The 22,897-nt window shown below is 36.9% G+C and overlaps 1 long non-coding RNA gene across 1 annotated transcript; it reads left to right on the top strand.

Moving 5' to 3' along the window:
- The first annotated feature begins 1,945 nt into the window (after positions 1–1,945).
- Positions 1,946–21,667, top strand: LOC130858067 (uncharacterized). The gene is made up of 3 exons (XR_009054976.1): positions 1,946–1,984; positions 18,649–18,793; positions 21,380–21,667. It is a non-coding gene; the product is annotated as an uncharacterized LOC130858067 (long non-coding RNA).
- The last annotated feature ends 1,230 nt before the right edge of the window (positions 21,668–22,897 follow it).

The raw sequence follows: 22,897 nt of genomic DNA on the forward strand, positions 1-22,897 counted from the left end.
GCAATTGGTATGAACTAGAGGAATTGTCAACCAACAATACCAATCAGCAAAACATATCAATCTGATGGTGCACAACAGCTGATGATATACAAAATCTTAATATATTAAACTTCACACAATGTTAAAAGTTCTAATTTCATAGTACACAAACACATTGGAGTTTCTTAAAAGGATGAAATCTCCACTGACTTTCTCATTTTTAAACAATTCTTTTTATAATATTGAGCAGGAAATTTGCTATGATTATTTGAAAGTTATTCATGCATTCTTTTAAAAGTTCCTTTAGTGGACAGGTAAGAACCATTGATGATCTAGTAACATAACATTATCATTTGATTGCATTTTTTCTTTGTCTTTAAAGACAACATACTTTATGGATACAACTTCTCATAATGATTTCCAAAGCTAGGTAGTTTTGGTTTCCTCAAAGAAAGGAAAAATTTGTTTTCCTAATTAAAAATTTGTCATTCGTTGCACTTGATAAAAGAACATACTGGGAAAAAATTAAAAATTAATAAAAGAGAACACAGTAGAGAACCAAATCCCACAATGGCCTAAAAAGTCAGGAACTAATCACCTACATTGGGAATTGATGGACCTGCATTATTACTTGCTAATTTGTTGTAGAATGCATCTTCTTATGCAATATTCATTACATCAATAGTATTTTGGAAGAATCTTCTGTATGTCCAGTATCATCCTAAAAGCCATTAAATCTGTGAAAAGCAGGCTTCTAACTTTAGGAAGTGAGAAATATAATTGGGAAGTTAAGGAACAACACCCCCCCCCCAAAAAAAACCCCAAAAACCAAAAAACCTAAGAAAACAGAAAAGGAATAGAGAGAATAGATCTCAGAATAATTGCTACAGGATTTCCCTTAAAGGGGAAGGAAGACCTTTCTCATTTGACAACCGGAAAGACTTTGCAAAGGAAGTAAATTCTGAAGACATAGTGAAATGCACATTACCTGATAGGGGTTCTAGGCAAAGGGGGTAGTATAAAGCCTGGAAGAATCTAACATCCGTGAGAAATAGTGACTTAAGCAAGTAATAGATAGAGCTGAACAAAAAAATTAGTAGTTTCCCAGAATTCTCTTCTTGTATCTGGCACAAATGAAAACTTAAGTTTCTTTCCAAAGATTTTATCTTCATTAATACTTTTAAAATTATGGAATTAATGCATGGGCATTGCAGCACATTTGACTATACAGAAAAACATGAAGAAGAAAATAAAAACACCTAGAGATGCCTGATGGAAATTTTCCTTATTTCTTTCTGGTATTTTTCCTTTACATAAGTATGAATACGTGTATTTATGTAATTGGAATCATACCATATATACATTACACTACATATTTTTTAAATGAACAATAGACATTTTTTAACGTTTTATTTATTTAGCTAGTTGTGCCAGGTCTTAATTGTGGCACATGGGCTCCTTAGTTGCGGCATGTATATGGGATATAGTTCCCTGACCTGAGGTGGAACCCCAGCCCCCAGCACTGGGAGCACAGAGTCCTAACCACTGCAACACTAGGGAAGTTCCCACGACGTATTTTTAATAATTAACTTTATAGAAAATCATCTATTTCTACTGATCAAGTCTGTTTCTCCAAGACTGACCTCTTAGGAGAGGTCTTAACCAGTTTTCTGTCAGTCTGCAGAATTTCCCTTAACAATTGAGCATTCTGCCTAATCCACATATTCCTTTCCTATTAGAACAGGGAGTGGTAAGCAGGAAAGAAACAGGAAGCTCATATCTTTCTCACTGATGCCTGAAGTTGTGTAACTGGCAATATGGAGAAATGGAAATTGAACTATACATTCATTTATTTGTCTGTTATAACTTTTTCAGTGATTGCATAGCATGTGCCAGGCATGTTGCTAGGTTACGGTGAGAAAACAAGAGAGACACAATCCAGTTCTCAATGAACTCAGTGGAAGGAGGACACAGTTATCCGACTAGGAAATCCTAGAACAGCATGGTAAGTACTAAGACAGAAAAAATGCAGGATGTTATGGTAACTCATAATCTAGGCTGGTTCAGGAAGTCTGTTGAAGACATGGAATGTAGCAGTGACTAAACGAAGCTAAGAGGTGGCTAGGAGTTAGCTGTAGGTCAAGGAGGGAAATATGAGTTTCAGGCAGAAGAATGAATTTTCTCTCAGTGTGATACAACAGAGAGCAATGAAAGGTGTGGGGACAGAAAACAGGACAAAAGAGGCCAGAATCAGAGCAGGAAGGACATTGTAAGCTATATAAAGAAGATTGGAATTTTCAGAACAAGAGGGGCTCACTAAAATTTAAAAGGAAGCAACATGATCAGATTAGATGTTCACTTGAAAATCCTATCAAAGTTATTTTCTTAATCTTAGCTATAGTTTATTTATTTAATGTTATTATGATACTAAATATTCACTTACATTAAATTATTATTATTCATAATAATCCTGCAAATAACTGCTATTCTTCCAGTTATTTAGAGAGGAAACTGAACTCAGAGAGGGTCCATAATTTGCCCCAAATCACCTAGCTAATAAGTGGTAGAGAACCCAAAGGAAGATCTATTTTACTACAAAGCCCATGTTCTTTCCAGTGAAACAGACTGTCTTCTAGTTACGCTCAGTACTAACTGTTGGATGAAGATGCCAAACTTTATTTAAACCTAACGAGAACTGGAGGAGCCTCAAAAAAAAAAAAAAAAGAAAAAAAAAAGGTAAAGAGGTGCGGCAAGTGTAGGAGGTATACTAGGTGGGAGTGAAAGTGATGAGTGAATCAATTCCTTTTAGCAGTAGACTCCACTCTATGCAGGTCTGCTTAAGTGGGTTCTTATGCTCAAGAAATTGTCAGCCAACTGATATAATCCTTTCAGAACATGCAAGTTTTCTTTTACTGAAGGGATTTTGATTACATTGGCAACTCCAAGTAGTCCCAATTTCCTTGATTCTTTGAGTTTCTGCATTCATCTTCAAGGAGGAAATAAAAGTTCCACTGGAAACTTTTTGTGACCTTTTTACAGGTAGTTGGTAATTCATACAAGAACTTCGAAGAGATAAATAGCTATTAAGAAAGTTCTAGTAAGGTAGATAGGCAATATAGGAGAGCTTCACGAAAGTTTTGGTGTCTTTCACTGCTTATATACTGTTTGTGTTCAAAGTCCCTTATTTCCGTATTTTGTCTACAAGCCAAGGATAGGTTCTCAAAGCAGCTCAGTGAAATATAAATAATACTGTCCAATTGCTTTTATTCACAGTGACTAATTGTGTACTCTATTCTTATAAATTAAGGAATACCCAAAGAGTTTTCAGAGCAAGAGTTGTTCTTAGAGATAATTTAGTCCAGTCTACTATTTCATAGATTAGGGAACTGAGACTCAGATTGATTTAGAATATATTTAGCCTCACTGCCTGATTTCCTAAACAAGTTATTTTCCCTCAAATAGCTTTAGTTGACTCTATACCAGCAATGCTTGTTAAACCAATCTGATTAAAAAAACTAAAAGCTACCATGTTATTTCTTTATTAGACCAAGCTGCAAATCTCTAACTCACTTAAGTATAGATAGTGTACTGTGAATTATCTCTTTTACAGACAATATAAAATATTTTATTTCCTCGCCATTTTCTTTTGGGGAGGTGTTTTGACTACCTCCATCCTCCTGTAATTGGTATCAGCAAAGAATGCTCCAGTCACGGAATAAGAATTGTTGAAGTGTTTGAGAGAAATGTGTTAGCTTCATGGAGAAGCATATCTAGTTATTTCAGCTCACCTGGTTTGATGGAAGAGTGTTTCTTTACTGTGGGGAAATGGAGCATTTAACGTCTTATTCACCTTCTGCATGACCCCTTCATACCACACCTCTGTTGTGAGACAAAAGCAAACACCACAGAGCTGAGAATTCCCAAGGGTTGAGGGCCAGGTAATCCTTTCAGAACTGCTCTAACCAGATACTCCCTGATTAAGGTGGGACTTTGTCAAAAAACGAAAATCTGCCTTTCTTTTCTTCTTTGTTTTCCCTATTCCTTTTGCCTAAAATAACCACCTCACAATCCCAAATATTTTACAGTCATCCCTCAGTGTCTGCAGGGGATTGGTTCCAGGATTGCTCCTCCAAACACCAAAATCCATGGATGCTCAAGCATTCAAGTCCTTTACATTAAATGATACAGTATTTGCATATAACCTATGCACATCTTCCTATATACGCTAAATCGTCTCTAGATTACTTATAATACTTAATACAATGTAAATGCTATGTAAATAGCTGTAAACACAATGTAAACGCTATGTAAAAGTTGCTGGATTGTGGCAAGTTCAAGTTTCTTGGAACTTTCTGGAATTTTTTTCTAAATATTTTTGATCTACAGTTTGTTGAATCCAAGGATAGGAAAGCCATGAATACAGAGGACCAACTGTCTATCCTCTTATGGTAATTCCCTCACTGACTTTCTTTTGGAAATTACTCTCTTAAAAACAAGTGACTATCAAAGATTTTGTTATGCGACAGAATTGCTGATCTGGGAATAATCAAATGACTTTAAATTAAAATGACTGCCTTACATTCACAAGGAAGCATCCAACTGAAAATCTCAAAGCACCTATCAATCATGGTGATTTTTTTCTAATTGACCCACAAAGGGGACATGGGGAGATGAGAGTTGGGGTACGATGTCTTAAAATCCAGGGTATGAATGAAGCCTCCTGGTAGAATCCAAAACCACCTGGGCCCTTCTACTTGCAGAAGACCATGTAGAATTTGGCTTACTTTCTTTCTGCTGGGGACAAGAAGCACTCCAGGGCTTTAGAGAGTCCCCAACTCTCCACACTTAAATAGGAAGACTTTTTGTCCCTGGTTTCCGAGAATTCCCAGTGGGATGTTAAGAAGCTTTGACATCCAGTTTTTCTGAATTTGTTGAGTGGCTTTTGGAAGGTCTCTGTAAGCTAGACATCCCCATAGTTTTGGGGGAGAGAGGAGTCTTTTGCATATTTTCTCTAAAATTCTAATCAAAAAGCTCATGCTCAGTGTACCCAGTCATAATAGCCATGAATACCAAGGTGCCCTGGCATGCACCAGGGCCAGATAAATCAGGCAGCATTTCAGAACCTCAGACACTAGAACCTGACCAAATGCATTTGAACCGTTGCTCCACTACTTACTAGCTGTATAACCTTGGGTGAGTTACATTTCTGGCTTCAATTTTCTCATCTTTAAAACGGACATAAGAGTACCTATCTCCTGTTTTAAAAAAATCAAATGAATTAATACGTGTAAAATTAGGTTATACTGGGCACATAGTAAGTACTCAAAAAATATTGTTCTTATCATTTTAAATGTGATCACCCCATGTAAACACCGAGAGAGAAAAAAATGAATGAATGATTCGTGACCATAAAGCAACTCACTTAAAATTTTAGACACCAAAGGTGTTCTTCAAAGGCAATTCCAGGGGACATTTCACATATTTTTTGCAAATGGAGCTCCTGGAATTGTGTAACTTGATGATCCTAGTATGCTTTGAAAATTTCTCTCTGTGGTTTCCCAGTGTCATGTTTTTTTGTTTCTTTGTTTTCTGTTTTTTGCTTCTTTCTTCTTCACAAATAATGAATATTTTTACTGTTATGGTGTATTGATTTCTTCTGGCACCAGTGAGTAGAATACAATTTATCCTAGGACACTTGAAAATGAGAACAAATATATTCTTTTGTCACTGGTTACTCCCAGATCTAAGACTCCTATGTGGTTAGCAGTGCAGCAAATTAACATACGAACCCAAGTGATTAAGTCCCTTTAGAACTGGATGGAAAACTCATCTAAACTGCTGTTGTTGCCACTGCTGCTAAATCTGTGTGGAAGTTGCTAGTCTTAAAATGATCTTTCAGTGTTTTGTTTTTTTTTTTTATGATTAAAGTCAAACCAACTGGTAATTATTGAACATGTACTATACACAAGGCACTTTACGGATATGAGATTATAAGATGCATTCTTCAGAGATACAGTGATCAAGCTCTATATTAAGCATATGTGACTTTTAATTTTTTCCCTCAGAGATTTCTAAGTACACTTTGTTCAGAGAATACAGGAATATTACATGAGAGGAACAGAAATCCATTTCAATGGAAACTAGGGTCTACTTGTGAAAATAGCCAAATTTGTTCATTACATAAAGCCTTATCCAGAAAAAAGCCCATATAGATGTGAAATACTAGGGCCAGAGAGACACCTAGCTTTTCTTTAGGATTGCCACCTACAAAAGTTTACAGCCAAAAGCCTGCCAAAAGAACTAATTCCTGAGTGGAGTTTTCCAAGCTCCTACAATGGCAACATTAACCATCTCTTCTGCCTCCCATGGGGAAAACTTTTGCCAAACGAGCTCTGTTGCCACCATCTGTCTGTGCTCTGCCCAGCCCTTCCCTAGCCTTTGTCATTTGGCCAAGTTTAAACAAAACCAGTTCACATTTACAAGTGTCAAGCATTTTTCAAAATGCTCCATACATATTAACTTATTTTGCCTGTTCAACAAGGTGGGTTCTATTATTTTACAGATGAGGGAAATGAGGAACCCAGAGATTAAGAGCAGAGCCAGAATTGGACTAGTAGCTCCCTGAGCTTCTGGTCTCTTAACCCCCTTGTTACGCTGCTACAAGGCAGTGAGTGGCCTCAGTGGAGATAACAGATTCACTGGCAGGGAGGGGGCAAGTTTTCATACCCTAATTTTTTTCATATCCTAATTTTTTCAATAAAATTTCAAATTTTTAGGAGAATAGAGACTCACTGTAACTGAACACCTGAATTTAATAATAACGTTTCACACAGTTGGTCTCTAAGTAGCAATACCTCTGAGAGAGAAGGAGCCCTAAGTGGTCGGGGGCAAAACTGTGACATGGGTGAGATTCTATCTGTAAAGAGATGGCCCCAGAATCCCATGGTTTAGGGAAAACCCATCACCAGCTGCTTGGGATAGAAAGTGAGACCCGAGGGCATAGATATCTAATGGAGAGCTCTCTCCATTAGCTTGGGAAAGTGAAAAGTAGTTGTTTTTGCTTCTGAGGAGGGGGCAGGTAGTGGGTGAGATTGGTGCTCAAAAGGGAAACAGTGACAATGAAAGTGTTCGGGAACCACAAGGCTGAAAGGGCAGGTAAAAATGCCCCTGGGATTTCTGGGGCAGGGTGGGGCTCACGGAAGGAGGTTGTCTGTGCACAATAAAGGATATTTAAGTATTTAAGTTGGGCCTGCTTAGAGTTTGATTTGGAAGTGTTTGTACTACTTTAATGTAAACCCTATTAAACCATTCCCCAGCCCCACCCATACGCTGAGTCCCATCCATGCAACTCTTAGGATGGGAGGAGATGTTTGGTGGGATCTGGGAAGGGTTGAAAATCATCTCTGTGCTTAGCATGGGCCAAAGCAGGGACACAGGAGCCCAGAGCAGAGGAGCTCATGGGAGGAAATTTGTGGAAATCACAGAAGCAGACCTGGATGTACACAGCCTTGGAATTGGGGGAGTTTGCACGAACATCATCTAAATTTCAAGGAGCTGTCATCAAGATAATATGTCTCCTAAGCTGGGTGTACTCCCTCTCCCTAAGCACCCAGAGTTCTCATAAAGCCACTTATTCAATGCACTTTAAATTTAGCTTTACAACTTTCTTGACTGAATGGAAAGTTGATTCATTGTCTACTTTTGATATTCCATATTCCCTTGACCCTTTATCACAGTTGCTCTTTCTCTTTACTACAAAAAAAAAAAAAAGAGAGAGAGAGAGACTTGTCATTTTCATTGGTGAGGCTGTCCTCAGAATCTTTCATTTTCTCTGAAAATGACCTGGGGCTCCTTGTACACAAACACCAAAACCAACAGTCATATCATCACTGTGTTCCTAACCCTAGAGACTCTTAGCATGGGTGTGGATTTGCATAACAGGGAAACTAGCATTGACCTGGTACAAATGCTAATTAAATGTTTAAAAAAAAGTCAAGGATAATGCTGCAATGATGTAAAAGGGTGTGTGTTTGTATGCCTAAAGCATCTAAATGTATTAGACAGTGGAAACAAGGTTCAGGGCAAAAACAGAAAGAAAAAAAAAAGTTTGTCTGAAAGGATAGAGAAAATGGTTCCCTCTTCCAGGGAAGTTGGTGAATCACCATATGACAATGCATGTCACCTAGTCTCCACGTTCTGTCCTCTACCTTTAAAAGGGGGACTAGAACACTTGAAAATACCACTACTCAACCTAAAATATCTTCAAGATACATGAGACTCATGTAATAAAGTGCATGCATCATTAGAAGGAAAGATTTGAGTTTCGGGGACTCTATAAACCTATGATATCTGAAAAAGTGAACGCAAAATCATACTTAGCAAAACTAAAAGAGAAATTCAAGTTACATTGAAAAGGGAAGAGTGTGGAATGGAGAAAGGGGTGGGCAGAAGAAAAGAAAAAACACTAATACTTATCAAGGAAAGTATTATGAACTTCATGTACTCCTCTCTTTCTCTTTTTTTCCCAAGAGAAAGGCTAGACGACATTCCAGTGTCTGCTGCCTAAATTCACTGCAATTTACATCTCCGGAGACACCTGTGTGGTTGGGACATTTCAGCATTCAAAGTATAGGGACTCGCAAATAAAAATGATCAACACATAAAATTTCTCACCGTCTTTATCTTTTTTGTCTTGGCAGATGCTCTTTAAATATGCAAAAGTGAAGGAAAAAATAATCTCACTGTTTTTTTTTTTTGCCATTTGGAATAATTTTTATTGTAGGAAATAGTTTCTGATGTTGGTATACTCTGATTCAATTAAACAAATACTTTCTGCTTGCTCACCATCAAAATGAGGAAGCTGCTTGCCCACAAATTCTGTAAAGGAAGATTCAGAAGAAAAAGGAATTGTAGTTAATCCTTTCCCAGGTCACACCTAAAATAGGTCTCAGCTAATAGGGAAGTTATTTGTATTTTACATACAAATACACATTTAAGAATATATTGAAGGAATCATTGATGAAAGAATACAGCCAGAAGTTCAATTCCACATTAAAGCGATTGAAATATAAAGTATAGGATATCATTTTCCAAACTCTATTAGAGGGTCTGAGAGCTTCAATTATAGTTCCCACAAAAATTAAAATATAGAAAGTGTTCCTTGGTTAAAGAATTTTGGGGAAGGCTGAGTTAAAGAAAGTTAGTGCCTTCTACATAACTTTGGAGCATTGGGTAGAGTGATAAATAGTAAGAATTTCCAAGAGAGGATGTATGTGGTAAGCAAAAATTCTCAAACATAAAACTTTTGGGATAGTAGAAAATATCTCACATATTTTAAGGAAAGCAGGTTGGAAAATACTGGCATAGAACAAAATCACACTTGAGCTTTGGTCTAAGTTTTCTGGTTAGGTTATACCATGTTGTCAATATCTAAACATCTTGATAGCATGCCCAATACACACAGGCTATCCATTTTATTTACTTCCAGTTACTTACGGATTTAGTATTTTTGCCCAGAGGTCCATACTTCTTGACATAAATGTGAACAGTCATGACCCTACTCTGATGTACAGTGGTGGATAATTAAGCCAAAGGTAAAAAAAAAAAAAAAAAAAAAAAAAATCCAAGTTTAGTTTTAGAGAGGAGGCCAGTCAGTGAGCTCTGAAAGCAATGGCTTTAAATCACAGCTCAATACAAAGTTAGAAGTTATTCTTCTGTGTTTACAAGGGGAACATGGTGTTTGAGAAAAGTCATGTTATTTTTGTCCCTCCCAAAGTGTTTACATTGAAAAAAAAACCTTCTTTCATGATGTAAAATCTTCATTATTTTCTGAACAGCCCCATTTCTCTCCACCCCTTCTCAGTTTGGAGCCCTGCTTTTGTCCAGTTGTATGTGACAACCCCATGGGGTTTTTTTTTCATGTTAATCTCGTACCTATTCTGTGACAGAAGAACTTTGGTCAAGGTAGCCATCTAGTTTGATAACTGCCTGCTGGTTACCTCTTTGTGGTAATAACATTTTGACCCTATCTAGTTAAGATATATTGGAATTCATCACTTAAAAATGAAGCTTCTTATGATTTAGGAGAAAGCCATTTGAAGTGACTTTAAGAAATTGTAATTGTTGCCAGCTGTGGGAATAATGCGGCAAGCTATAGATATGTCAAGCAACAGATACTGGAAATTCTAAATTAACCTTTGTAAATAACTATTCTTTAAAAACAAAAGAAAACAAAACGTATAAGCAGGGGAAGGAGATAATAAGCCAGTAAGACAAGCATCAGAGAGGACACATACATATCTTTCCTAAACTGTGGTATCCAGAATATGAGGGAAACAGAACAGTTGTATATTGTAGCAGGAAGACTGCAAAAGAAATTGGCTCATTCATAATTTTAGTCATGTTTCCCAGAATCAGAATTCAAGGAGAAAGTTTCTTCCCACCGTATGGATCTTTTTCCTTCTGTTGAGTGTTGTCTTCCTTGACAACCAAGCAGAAAGAACTCTGGCACAAGCCAGAGGGTGATACAGGCTGCACGTCGTGCCTCGTCAGTCATGTTGAACACACCCCGAGGCGATTACCATTCTGATTCAGGGCAGGATAAAGAGAGTTCAGTGCACAATGTGGTGTTTAGGGAGGTGATCTGGAAGCATTAACCACACAACTTTGGCAGAAACTGTTTTGCGAATGTGTCAGTGATATCTCAAGTACACAAAAAACCAGCTTTACTGTCTCTTGATATGAGATTAATTTTTGTGTGTGTATTTCTAGAGCTTTTACCATTGTGAGGTGGACAAATATTATCCTTGTTTTTCAGCTGTAGAAACTGGAATGCTGAAAGGTTAAGCAATGTTCACCAAGTTACATCGTGAGTCATTTTCTGAATCAGGAAATAAATTGGTAGCTATCATTCCCTTTTCCCTGATTCTACCAGCCGGCAGGAGTCATTTAACACAATTTACAGAAGCAGTTTTCTTTATTGTCTTGCAATGTGCACTGAACAGATTTTCTAATACTTAAAAATCACCAAATGTGGCATATTCTAGGGAGCAGTAGAATTCAACTAACAACATTAACTCAGGCAACAATTTTTATCGAGCATTGATTGTGTACAAGGGCCAAAGGTTTTCAGTCCTAATTTAAACTCCACCCATGATTTGGAAATATGGATGTAATGTGTTTTTTGCCTTTGGTAAAATAGGGATAATTATCCCTAACACAGATTTCATTAAAAAAAGTTACATGATTTTACTACATGATAAGTTTTGAGCTGAATAGATGGAATTACAACTTTTTGTTAAGTATCATATCATCCTCCCCTTTTCTAGTTGACCTTTGGTAAGTTTCTTATGAAAAAGTTTTTAAAATATTATCTAATTTTAGCACGTGTGTTTATACTTGTCAAAATACTTCAGAAGAATGTACCATATTATTGTACTAAACATTTTCACATATATTGCCACATTTGGTGCTGTGACAACCACTTGCTACTCTTCCTAGTAGGGAATTACACCTAACCAAATAACTCAGCATCGTCCTCTAAAGTTTCTTGGGTGTTTCTCATTTAAGATTGCTGTCCTGCGTACTATGTTTATCTTCCATCTCCAGGTATACCCCTTTTAAAGCGAAAGCTAATACATGGCCAGAAATACAAATGGGTTCATTAGCAGAACTGGAACTTTTTTCCCCCAGGCTCCTGTTTTTAAAAGGCTTTAACTAAATAATATAGAAAAAATAAAAAAGGACACAAATATAGAATAGACAAAAAGTATAACAGAAGCCTAGTTTACACAGCATATATTTCTGATTCAGCTACTGCTAACTAGAACTCAGCCCTCATAAGATTCCAAACACCATTCTGAACAATCTATAGTATAGGCCTCACTTGCTTACCTGGAGCTCTTGTATATCTTGATAGTTACTGAATTCTCTTGGAGGCCATAAGCACCTTCAGACCAGTTAAAGAGAATAGCAAGCCTGGAAGTGTCCCTCCTGATGGTAGCAGGGGTCGTAAAATCTAGACAACCTTTTAGAAAGATAAAACTGCGGGAAGTGCCAGAGCAACTTGGCTCTCCACCCAAATCAACACCAAGCTTCTTCTTCCATGGCTAGGGGTTTCTGGATTTGGTTTTAGTGCAGTAAAAATTTTCTTTGTAAGCTGTATTATTACATTTATTTTACAGAGGAAGAGGGAAAGAGAGACTCAAAAAGGTAAATAGCTCATTCTAGGTTACATAAGCATGAATTGGTAAAGCTTGGATTTGGATCCTTTTATGTTAAAAGGAAATGCTTTTTTTTTTTTTTTTTTTTTGCTGCATGTCACTGCGCTCTTGTCTAACAAGTAATGTGGCCACGTGAAAGACTGCAGAGAAGTCCTGCGTGGCTAGGTGGGCACAACCACCAGCTCACTTCCAGGGAACTCTGAACAAGTCACTCTTTGTTGAGCTTTAGATTAGGAAATATCTTCAATGACACCCAAGCAATAGTAAGGAAAAAAAAAGAAAAGAACTAAGAGCAAGATTTTTTAAAAAAGGAATTAAAAGCCATAATAAAAAAGGATATGATGAGTATGAGACATATGAGACAGCATCTCATTAAAATAAACCCTGCATATTAATACCTTCCTCTAAATTCTCCATCTGAAACTTTCTGAAGATGATGAAAATGACACATATACCATCAGTTCTCCGTATTTGCAGTAGTTCTGTTCTATAAAATTGCCTCGAATATTAAACTACTGCTCCTAGAGGAAATAAAGGGTTAGGTTCCTACGATCACCACATTTTCATCAACTGATTAATACATAAACTTGTTTTGTGTATGTTTCTGTTTAAAGGCACTTTATTTACTATTATTGTTGATTCATTAACATTGACCTCACAGCGAACAGCATTGTAACTCTTGCTTGAGAGAACTTTATCTAACACATGTATTTTCTCCAGAAGACACATCACAGCTGTCTTGCACTTAGGAACAATAGACAGCACTTCATCACTGTGCTTGGAGTTCATTTTGAACATCGAATCACAACCAAAAGCCCCAAAATGCAAAAAACGTAACACTAAAGAGACCATGAAAAGGACACATTTACAGTATGAGAGCATCATTTTGTTCTAGCTCAGCTGGACGTATGCTTGTTGGGTGACACAAATTTGTCGCTGCTCTGGGCTTGTCTATGAGTGACCTCAAAGCACTGAGATTTTGGGGTTACAGATAAATTTTAGTGAGTAGGCAAAGTCACAAATACAGAATCTGAGAACAAAGAGATTCAACTGTAAATGCAAACAAACCATACAAAACTGGTTTTCATTCTGTGGCCACTTACATTCCTATCCACACTGAGAAATCAATGGACTTAATCTTTATACTGGGAGTTTGGTGACTGGTTATTGGCGTAATGATGAACCTTGCTTCAGTCTGTACTATTTCAAATCTAATAATGCATTTCTACTAAAGTTTTAAAGATAAGCCAACTGAAATATAATGAATTTTAAAGTTACTGTATCACAAAATTAAATCACTCAGAGGGATAACAAAATAAATGTTAGTAATAATATATGGTAGTAGGGCCAAAATTGGAAATGGGAAAGAATTGGAAGATGGTTTTGTGTGCATGCCAGACTTTCATTTCAACATAACTGTTGCTGTAATGTCCTCCCACTAGCTTTTTCATACCATGTGCTATAATCCCACACAGTCCACATGATGCTCAGTGCTATTAAGTGAAGTGACAAAAAAATAAGTAATAGAACAGCAAGGTTATATCTCCCCATGGCTTGGAATTCAGATTTAGAAAACAAGTAGTGAAAATCATATAATGGAGAAGTTTAGAGCATGGTATACATTGATGAGTTGATAAATGGTGGCCTTTCCAATATGATTTTATCATTAAATGGGCTTATTTTTTTCATCAAAAGTCCAGGCAAAATGAATATTGCCACAAATCATATATTTTTGTTCTCTTTGATATTCTGCAGATTCCGTAGTACCATTTTAAAGGATAATATGAGTATGTGCTAAGGGGCAGGGGAAGGGAAGTGATAAATATATTGTGTAGATAAAAACTGATTGCCATGTAAGCCAATAATACTTGAAACAGTTTGTATGGGCCCTGGCATTGTGGTCCATTCTGACTTCCTTGAGGTCTAACAAGAATCTTTCCACCTTGAAGTGCATGAAATTTGTAGTTCAAGAAAACTGAATTCATGCACAGTAAAGCCATTTTTCTCACAGTTTTTTAACCAGTGGATATTGTGTGGGAAATTGATTCCATATGTTTTCAAGTCATTTATGCAACTTGAATAATTAAAACATTCATTGGTAAGAGCTGCCTGATGTCTTTAAAGTCAGGAAGTTATCTTTTGCCAAAAGTAGACAAACTCAAACACCAAAAGGTCAAGCTAAGTTTGAAATTTTGCAAGATCCAAAAATGTAATTATCCTAAGAAAATTTAAACGTTTGCTAATCCCTCCTGCTTATTATCACGTGGTAAAAAAAAAAATTCCTTTATTCTCTCACATTTTTGTTTCTTTTTATTTTTGAAAAATACTTGCCTATGTGTCTTTCTAAAGTCACCACTAAGTTATGCTGGAAAAGAGCCTAGTCTATTAATGACATTTGCAATAAAATCTTGTCAGCTCTTTTTAAAAAAATTAAATTAATGAGTGCTTATGATTCATTTCAAATTAAAAACAAAGCATAATGAGGAAAATACATTTTTGCTTCAATCATATTTGAATAATTCTACCAAGAGTTGCAATTATTATTCCCATTAAATAGAGCTAGAAATCAAGGTTCAAAGTAGGCTGTAAAAGCACATCTTAACTGAATAAGTTAAACTTTGCCTGAAATCCTTTAGAAATGCTTGATGAGAAGCATGTAAAGAGATAGCTAATAAATTCAGCCTTAATGAAATACTAACCCAAGGTTAATCTATTTACTTTTGTGTATGATACTAAGAGAATGGGACTTGGGGAAAAATATGAATGTGAGGAATACTAAGAATTCTACAGTGTTTGTAAAGATGACTAAATTTGGAGCTGGAAGTCCTACATTCAAATACAGATTCTCGGGGCTTCTCTGGTGGCACAGTGGTTAATAATCTGCCTGCCAATGCAGGGGACATGGGTTTGATCCCTGGTCCGGGAAGATCCCACAAGCCACAGAGCAACTAAGCCTGTGGCCACAACTACTGAGCCTGCTCTAGAGCCTGCGAGCCACAACTATTGAGCCTATGTGACACAACTACTGAAGGCCGCGCACCTAGGGCCCAAGCTCTGCAGCAAGAGAAGCCACTGCCATGAGAAGCCTGCACACCACAACGAAGAGCAGCCCCTGCTCACCACAACCAGAGAAAGCCCACACAAAGCAACAAAGACCCAATGCAGCCAAAAATAAAATTAATTAATTAATTAATTTAAAAAAATACAGACTCTTCCACTTATTATTAGCTCTATGACCTATAGAGGTCATTACTATACACATGTAAAATAACAATAGCAATTACAGTAATATAGAAAAAATGAGGAAGTCTACCTAAAATGAAATTGAAAATCATTGAGTCTGAACATGTTGTTTGTTTATTATACTTGTTTAATATGAGTTTAATTTTTCCTCATCTTCTTCATTGTGAAATACAAAGTTACCAAACACAAGATGTGAATTACTTCAAAAAGTTATTTTTTGAAAAAGTATAAAATTTTTACTTATTTCTCCAACTTTGAATCATTTTTACAAAAAGAGATAGACCTTGCTTTGCCTTGCTTGCTCTAAATCTAAAACTTTGTATTACCTTTTAAAAAAGTAATTAATTTAACAAGATGGACAATGGCTTTTCAAGCAAGATGTTCCTTCAGGGGAGAAAAAAAGAGTGGTAGAAAAAAGGAAGAAAATAAGCCATTCAGTTGGAAACAAGCTAATACCTTCCAAAACAATCCATGGAAATCACTCTATTGCTGCGTGTATTGTGTTTATGCTATAATTAAAAACAGATTAAAAAGAACTAGAGCATAGCACCTCTGATTGCTGTTCGCCTTAGCACTCAAGAACAAGAAAGCCTCAGCGTTAAATTTAGCCAGTGGCACACAGCTAAGCCCAAGCCATCTAGCCTGGCCTGTGCACAGTTAGTTTCCTTCTCTGAGGTGATCCCAATAACATGCAGGGGAGAAAAGTTGTGTGTGTGTGTGTTTGAGGCCAGAAATGCCACGCGTAACTAAGGAAATTGAGACCTTCCTTCCTCCCTTTTTCCTCTCTTAATGTGAGGGCTTGAGCTTCAGAGTTGGTAATTCTGAATATATTGGGTCTTTTTAGTGCCATATTGAGATTTCAGATACGATATTTTCATTCTTTATCCCAGCAGATGAAGTGCTAGTTACCTACCATTTTCCCTGACTAGGAAGGCTGCTTCTCTGCTCTTTGTGCTTTCCCCCTCCTCCTCTCAAACTTAGTCTCGTTGTGTTTACCCAGAAATGAGACTTTGTGGCAATTAAAAGATTCCAAAGTGGCAGAGGCTAACGCACCAGTAGAGCAGGATTCCAGCTTTCCATGGTAACACCCAACTTCCCTTCTCTAACCACCTCTCCTTAGCTCACCCAGGCAATTCTAATCCTACCTCTGCGGTTACTCTGAAAAGGCATCCAGTTTGGTTATCAGAAAGAATCTTTCTTAAATAAATATTTACCAACGTCTGTTTCACTCTTTGGGGGGAGTGAGCAAAGGAAGGGCTTGGGTCTCTTAATCCTTTTGGATCACACATTGTGTACATGATGATAGAATGCAGTCAGGGCTACTAGCACTGGAGCCCAACCTGGCAGAGACTGACACGTTCTTGCCTTGATGATCACAAACCTTAAGTGGCTTGATGGGCTACTCATCACCTGGGTGACTATTATTCCTTCTTGCCACCCACTGCAAGTCGCTTCCTCTGTGTGGCAGAAACCCAGAAACATTCCATAAGGGTTACGACATTTTCCTTTTACAATAATGGGCCTTACCTTTCTCTTGGTTCCATGAACTCTTTAAATGTCAAAGTGATTCACATAGGAGGAACTGATCCTACACTCCTCATTGAAAAGCTCAAAGAAATAAGATCTTTTCTCTCATGAAATGGTAAGATGCTTATCTTTTTTGGTAATAGTGCACTTTGGGTTTATCATCATCACATTTTCAGTCTGCGTGTAGCCAAGCAGTCTATGGGATAAAAGACATAAGGAAGGTATAACATTTGGGGAAAAGTATTTTCTATGGCCCTTGCTTTTTCTACCTACTTCAGGATCCCCTGAGCTACTGTGAAGAATATCTCAAGAAAGAGTTAATTCTCCATATCCTTATGTTGTAGGATATTTCATTAACCATGTCTTAGTTCGAGATAGTTTGCAGCAGTATCTTTTCCATAAACTTTAACAGATGAAAGTTCATTCTTTGAGATGATTATTTTCCCCCACATGAATTCTGAACTACATTTTAAATTACCCGTTTTGTAAATGAACAAGTCAGATTACACACACACACACACACACACACACACACACACACACACGATAATTAAAATTTTGAGAAAGAACATAATAAGCATTTAAGACTCATTCACAACTATTTATTGAGAACCTTCTCTGCTATCACTGTCTGGTCTCCAAGCAGGGGCCAATTCCCCCACTTAGGATCTAGATCCTGTTCTTCCTTGCTTACTGAGGGATATCATCTCAGCAGTTTTGTTTCTCTCTTGCTTGCATCAACAATTTCCCCCTCCCTTCTGGATCTTTCTCATCTACATACAAACATACTGTTTAAAAAATCCTCTTGGGACCTGATGTACCCCAGCTAATACCCCATTTCTCTCCCTCCTTTTTAGACAAAGTCTTTGGAAGTAATGAGTCCATTTACAGCCCCTACCTTCTCTCACTCTCTCTTGAACTTGGGCCAACTAGTCTTTTGCCCCCACCACTCCAAGGAAACGACTACTCTTGTCGAAGTCACAAATGATCCTCATGTTGCTAAATCCAAAGGTCAATTCTCAATCCGTATTTTACTTAACCTGTTAGTAGCATTTAACACTATCAAATCTAAAATTTATCTGAGTTGAAATTATGATGCACCATTTCTAGGACAGCTTCAACTACATTTTATTGTCTGATGACCCCCAAATCTACTTCTCCAATCCAGACCTGATATTTGTTGGAGGCATAGATGGGTAGATGAATGAATGAACTACTTTTTCTACACTTCATCTTATGTGTTATACCAATAGTATTACTAAATGTAAGGAAAAAGTAAAAGGTTGTATCTTTGCTTACTTAACTACCTTCAGAAGTATTTCCTTGTTACAAATTTGTTGATAGGTTTCTGAAATGTGGTCTTCTTTTTCTGAGTGAAGTTACCTTATTGGCAACAATAAAACATTACAATTTTATCCTTATCTTCAGAAACAGTAAAAGTTGTACCTGTAGAGATAAATAATGTGCCATGCCAATTCTGTAATTTTTTAATCTACAAAAACAATTATCTCTGATGTCAATCATCACCAATACATTTCCATGCCTAAAAATATTTAATTAATTGGAATTATTGATCTAGGCTGTTTCATATACAATGGTCAAAATTTATCAGGTTTATGATCTCCTTGTATCTGTGGCCTCATGACAGAATCATGAATAATTTTTTTTTCTGCATTAGTTTCCCAGGTTAGTTCCTGCTTCTTCTGCCTCTTCATCCTGCTCTGGGCCCAGCTATGAGCTCCTACAATTGGCCTGTATTCTTTCAACCAGGAAACACAATGCCCAGCAGGGTCCCAGCCTGTCTGATCCTGCCCTGATGCTTGGTAACTAAGTCCTTCTTTAATAATTGTGGTCTACTTTACTCCATGCTTCCTGGTTCCTGATCCTACCTACAAACTGGTTTTTGAAAAATTCCTATAAACTTTTGCTCTAGGAAGTGAACTTTCTGTAATAAGATGACCCCAAGAGTAAGATCTTAATTTCTTTATTAATGCAGAAACCAGAGTTGCAGTGTGGATTCTTACGATGGCAGTGGACATATACATCAGTAAAACAGACAGTATTCTATGTCTTTTATCATAATAATACCCCCCTTACTGTGTGGAATTCACACGGGCTTTGAGTGACTTAGGTCGGCACTGATAATCCCTGATTTATAGGAGAATTATCATCTGTGTGGTAATGTACTTTTTTCTTGGTTAAGAATGAGAGATCAGCAGGAAGAGGATAAGCAGGAATGTGAGGGAAGGAATCCATTTTACTGTGTACAGAGCAACTTATAATAATGTGGTAGTTTGATATGACATCCACTTTTTAGAAATGTAATGAGATTCCCTCTCTCAATAAGCAATAACACTAAAAAGAAGAAAAGAAAGGAAGGGAGGGAGAGATGGAGCAAAGGTAAGAGGGGTGGAGGAAGGGGGAGATGGAGAGAGAGATAGAAATTATTCTCTTCTCATAAGACCCATTAATCAAATATTTCAGATAAATTTCCAAATTTAGAGAACTTAGTATTCTCCCTGTAGAGATTGTTTAATTCCAGGGAGTCCGAATGCAGTATCATTCGAAAATTAACTTGCATTTGCTGCAGGGTATAGGGAGGCTTAAACTGGGAGAAGTTGATTAAACTCCAAAGAACTCTTATTCTGATAAAGAAATCACATCAGGTCTTGAGTTCAAGTCCCATTTTATGACTATTTTCAAAAGGGTGTGATTTATTGTGGTCAGTTTAAAATAATAGAGCAGGCATTGTTTTCTCCCTGGTTCTGCCTGCTGGTAAACTGTATGAACTTAAGCTGTGCTCTTCCTTCCACTTATGAAAAACAGAAATCCTTTAATTTATTTTATCAAAACTTGGGGTATTTTGAAGCACCACATTTATGCTGATTTATAAATATTAATGGCAAAAAGATCAGAAAACGTGCTGATTAAAGAAAAAATGATTTAATATTTTTCACTAGCATCTACTGGCAAGATCTACACATAACAAAAGCTATCATCGTACATAGCACTCCTTGATGCCCATATATCAGAATTTGCAGGGGAGAAGCCAACATTTGACTCAGCAGAAAGATTGATCCCTATTGCTGGATCCTCCCATTTGGAATTATGTTCCAGACAGTTTGTACTACCACTCCCTATGCTGAAAAAACACATAAATTCTGTTTTAATTGCATCAGTCTTTACTTAATGTGAAATTCCCAGATATGTGGGATATAAGGCCTTGAGAGTTATTTCAGAGGAATCAAGGATTAGTCCCTATAGATAATTCTTTTTTTTAAAGAACTTTTATTGAGATATAATTGACATATATAAGTAAACTGCACATATTTAAAGTGTACAATTTGATTTTTTTTCTTATTAGTAATGGATATATGGCAATCCCAATCTCCCAATTCATCCCACCCCAACCACACCCCCACTTCTCCCCTCCTATAGCTAAATCTTGTAAAGCCACTCTTGTACCTAATATTTCATATGGACAATCCAACATGGTCCCTATAATGGACAGCTGATGGTGTAAAAGAAAGTTAGACCAAAGAAATGCTCACCCAAAATATGTGACTACGTAAACCTGTTGATAACCTTTGAATCTGAATCAGAAGACTACTTATGTCAATAAATATGTAAAACATTATATTCTAGAATTTACATTTATATTAATTCTCCCTCCTCAATCTTGAATAATTCCTCACAATTAATACCCAATTTTAAAAAAGTATATCTAGAATCATAATAGTGATGTAATAACTTCTTGATTGCGGTGACTCTTGTTGTAATAGACTCAAACATGCACTACACGGATTTTCATGTCTCTGTTGTCTATCACGGTGTTTTTGGATTCCCTACTAAAAAGAATCAGTGTTTCTAAATCAGAGCTTCAGCAATCATATGCATGGATTAATCTGTCATCACAGCATCAACACTCTTCACAGCAGAAAGTTCAGAAACTCAGTTTTCCTGGCTTCTGAACAACCGTTTGGCTACAGGAAAGAAAGGCAGGCAATGTAGGCCCCTTGGTCACATACTTCTGAGGAAAGAAATTCAACTTTATCAGATAAACTAAAATCAGAGAAAGTTAAAATTATTTTGAAAAAAATACATCTTGGAAAGTTTCTATAAGAATAACAGAGAGCTCTGTCATCAACAAGGTGTAAGTCATTCATAATTAGGATTCTGTGAGCGATGACTCATGTCTCTTGGATAAATGAACATAAAAGCAATTAGCAGGATGTGAGTTATTTGGTTTCTAAATGGCCTGACAGTTATGACAACCAAATTTAGATTTTTATCTGCCTAACACTGGTTCAATGTATTCAGCATTAAATTAACTATTTTTTCTTAGGGTCAGTGGGAAACTATTTTTTAAAACTTAAAAAAAATACTTATGATTACATTTCCTGTTTAAGGAAAAAAAGAACATGACAAAACGATGTGATTCCCATAAGAAGCCACCGAATTAGATGTGTCATCCCAGTGAACATGTCCAATATGATGCCGAACTTCAAGTCTCATGATGGACAGCCAAGCACCTGCTCAGCGTACCCCACGCTCATGTTCATGATAAACCCAGAGAGCTGGTAAACTTAATTGCTCTGAACTCTGTAAGGACACTTCACATACTCAAGGCTGTCTCATTTCCTTGCTCCAGTGAAATTTATAACCTAAGATGTACACATTGACAGAGGCATAGAGAACTGAGGCCCATAAAGAGATAAGAAATTAATCATATCCCAGTGATTTATTCCTTAGGTTTATCTGAGTGTTTACATAACAGCATGGGAAACAGACTACTGCTTAAAAGCAAAGTCTTGGGAATATGACTGGGCAGGATTCAAATACTGGTTATGTCAATTTCTAGTTGGATATCCTCAGGCAGTTTAATTTACCACTTTCCTCCCAGGCCAACAATTATTTCAATGTTCACTTTTGACACCTGTAATCAAGTGTCTATAAGGAGACAAGGCTTGGGATGACCAAGTTTCTGCTATAGAACATTTTAGTGAAAATTAGGTGCATAAGGGGGTAGATTGCTTGCTTTTAAATGCACTGGAAGACTTAGAAAAAGAAAATTATGTGGTTGGAGTTTTAAAAATTGGATGAAGGTGGAAAAAAGTAATGTTGAATCAAGCTGAATTTGTTGATCAGCATTCACTGTGTTTAAATTCCGGGTTCATGGTGACAACTTGAGCAGTGAGGAGAGAGTCTGACAGTTTTGTTAACTGGTTAACTGAAATCTAGACCCAAGTTTAACTTACATTAAATAAAACTGTAATGCTAGAGCTTTCTTGGTATACTGTAGAGAAAGGTATCCAAAGTCTTAGGGAGATTGGAATGCTAGAGTGGAATTATTATGTAAGACCCACTCACAAACCCCTTGGCCTTGGGAAGGTCCAGAGGACATTCCTTCTATCTCTTCAAGGCTGAAAGAAATACATTCATAAGGAGAACTCCGGCATCCTTGAAGAGCTCTGTGGTGGATATTCTCTATAAGTCAGGAATAAGAGGGGAATTCTTGTCATAAAACTGAACTCCTGGAATTCAGTGGGAATTTCTGGATGGCAACAGATAAGTGGCAGCCAAAATAACCAAAGACAATGTGGATCTGATGATCGTAATGGGTAGCCATGCCAAGGTGGTAATTAGGATGAGTTAACCAAAGTGATCTTTGGCATTGGCTAGATGATAATGATATCTCTAGGACTGAAATCAATTGGCAGCCTACTAAAGTCTTTCTTCATATAGTGGGAAAGCTCTAGGTCTCATGAACAGAAGCCTGACTTGAGTCACTGCAACAGAGAGCTGTGATCAATCTTTCAATCCATTCCCAGACTTGAACCAGTTAACAGGCTCAGAGTACCTTGAACAAAATGGAGAACAGATGCCCTTGAGGAATAACCACAATATATAGCAAAAAATTGATAGGA

The sequence above is a fragment of the Hippopotamus amphibius genome, chromosome 8, assembly GCF_030028045.1.
Source record: "Hippopotamus amphibius kiboko isolate mHipAmp2 chromosome 8, mHipAmp2.hap2, whole genome shotgun sequence".
NCBI lineage: Eukaryota > Metazoa > Chordata > Mammalia > Artiodactyla > Hippopotamidae > Hippopotamus > Hippopotamus amphibius.